This window comes from Spinacia oleracea, chromosome 4 (assembly GCF_020520425.1).
Source record: "Spinacia oleracea cultivar Varoflay chromosome 4, BTI_SOV_V1, whole genome shotgun sequence".
Taxonomy (NCBI): Eukaryota; Viridiplantae; Streptophyta; class Magnoliopsida; order Caryophyllales; family Amaranthaceae; genus Spinacia; species Spinacia oleracea.
The window spans coordinates 114,676,725-114,679,460 of NC_079490.1; the positions used below are offsets into that span (position 1 = coordinate 114,676,725).

At 41.2% G+C, this 2,736-nt stretch overlaps 1 pseudogene; it reads left to right on the forward strand.

The window, feature by feature from the left end:
- Positions 1 to 577: 577 nt before the first annotated feature.
- LOC130460293 (uncharacterized) lies at positions 578 to 678 on the forward strand (annotated as a pseudogene).
- Positions 679 to 2,736: the final 2,058 nt, after the last annotated feature.

Consider the following 2,736-nt stretch of genomic DNA (forward strand, 5'->3'; position numbering starts at 1 on the left):
CCCTCTAGGTGCTTGCCTAGCAAAATTTTGATTGTTGGGGTTATCATTTCTACACCTCTCATTCAAGGCATGAGCATATTCCATATCAAAATCACCTTCATACGAAGGGCCATAATCCACAAAAGACACATTATGAACCAAGGGACAAGCATTGGGGAAATGACCATAATCTTGGCAATTATCACAAAAAGATGTGCCCGGAGGCATAGTGTCATAGGAACTAACCTTGCTCTTCCCCTTGGTGAGAAGAGTAGCCGAAGGCGGTGGGATTGTTGATGGTGATGGTGTTTGACTTGGTGTGCTATCTAGCTTTTCCAATCTCGAGCTAAGCTTCTCAATGATCCGTGCTTGCTCCATAGCATATACCGACCCTTTACCATCATCATTCCTACCCTTGCCATCGTAGTCCCTTGCACCAACATGCCAAGCTTCGTAATTTTGGACCACATCCTCAATTATCTCCTCAATTTGATCTTCGTTCTTGTTCATGATGGGACCACCCGCCCCCGCATCTAGACTCGTCTTGGAGGTCGGGCTCAACCCCAAATAGAAGGTTTGGAGTAGCAACCACTTAGGGATCCCATGGTGAGGGCATTCCCTTTGGTATTCTTTGAATCGGTCCCAAGCTTCAAAAAGCAATTCATCCCTCTTTTGCTCAAAGGATTGAATTTTGTGGCAATATTCCGCCGTCTTCCCATGAGAGTACAACTTGCTCAAAAATACTCTAGTCACCTCGTTCCAAGTGCGAAGTGATTTGGGCTTGACCTCCTTGTCAAGCCAATCACTAGCTCGCACAAGGAGAGAGAAACGGAATAGAGTCAACTACACATAGTCCGAAGTCACACCATTGTGTTTGATTGTATCACAATAATGCTCGAATTTCTTTAGGTGCTCGTGTGGTGACTCGTTGCTCTTCCCACAAGAAGGATGGCTTTGAACCAAGTTAATCAAAGCGGGTTTGATTTCGAAGTTATTTGCATTAGTTGTGGGAGCTTGGATACCGCGTGTTGCTTCAAATTCTCCCGGTATACCCAAATTCTTAATCGGGAGTGCCATGGTTACAAAGGCTTGCTCACTCTCTTCTTGTTCCACACCTACACTCAAGGATTCAAATCCATTATGACTTGATGAGCGAGTTCGAACGCACCTTAATCTCCTTAATGTCCTCTCCAATTCAAGGTCAAGAGGGTGGAGAGACCTTTGACGTGCACGACCCCTATCAAGCATACAAACTCAAAGAACACGTGAGTATTGCAAAGGAAAAGAAAGCAAACAAGAATGTAATATTTTTGTATTTTTCTAATGGTAAACTAGTCTCAACAAAACTCAATAACAACGACCGTTCCCCGGCAACGGTGCCATTTTGATAGGAGGATTTTCCGTCGTTGAAAAGAAAACCACCAAATCAAACAAAATTTATAAACCACTAACTAACCGGCTATATTGCTATAGCGGTAAGTATAGGGATCATCCCATAGAAACGGTGTGCATTGAGTCAAGGTGTTAAGCTAGTTCGGACAAAAGTTGGTTTGAATTATATTCTCAGGAAACTAAGCTAATCAATCAAGGAATTAAACAATATAGGGAAATGCTAGGGAGTCGGGGATAGCCTAGGGAATCGGGGAAAACGATCTAAACAATCAAGCAATCATGATGATGCAACGACTTAGTGCATAGGGGAATAGAATCGAATGACGTGCCCGCTACCTCTCGGATGGGGCACGCGAAGTATCTAGTCTATGGAAGAGATTTCGCCTAATCCTAAACTAGACCACTTGCATATAATAGGAACTACTATTCACTTGCACAAATTAGGCTCACAATGTCTTGCCAAACCTAGCCTATGCAATCCAATCAAATTCAATCAAATAGTATTTGCAACTACCACTCAATTAGTCATGGATATCCTATCACTAAATCAAATTTAATTACATCAATCAATCAACATTCAACCATCAATTTCCCCTAATTAAGCCCCTAGATTCTCCCCTTTTCCTAACCTAAATCTACTCACTACATATACTTGAAACTAGGAAATTCGTGAGTTCTAGGCAAGCAATTATGTAATTGAAGGAGTAGAAGGAAAGAATCAAGAAGTTGAGCATTCAATTGCAAAATCAATTAAAGAATTGAGAATCAATGAAACTAAAATCAAAGCAAAGAGGAATTCAAGAAGTTGAAGAACAATCAAAGAACAATAACAACATAGCATGAACAAAGAACTAAGAACTTGAATTAAAATTGCAAGGAATTGAGAAGAGTAGAAGAAATTACAACTTGAAGCTTCAAAGCAATGGAGTTTCCCTCTCTAGAAAACTAAGCTTGAAGAGCAAACTTTCAAAAACTTCTTAAAATTCTATTTCCGAAATTAATTGTTAATTATAAAAAATGAAAATTCTACTGATACAACCCCTAAGAAAATAGAAATTTAAACTCGAATAAGTCAGCCCGTGCAGCGATGCAATCGCGGAGACCAAGGTGCGATCGCATCGGTGCGAACATGCTCCTGATCTGTGCGATCGTTCTCAGCGATAATTCTCTTTTTCTCTTGGTGCGAACGAGCTCCAAATCCGTGCGATCGTACGGTCTTGACTTAGGAAATTCTTCAAAAATCTTCATGTGCTCGCCAAGTCTGCTGACCCGTGTGAACGCATAGAATTCCCGTGCGATCGCACGGGCCTGATTCGAGCATATTTCCACTCCTTTCCATCATTCTCCAACATTTTTCCTAAAAAG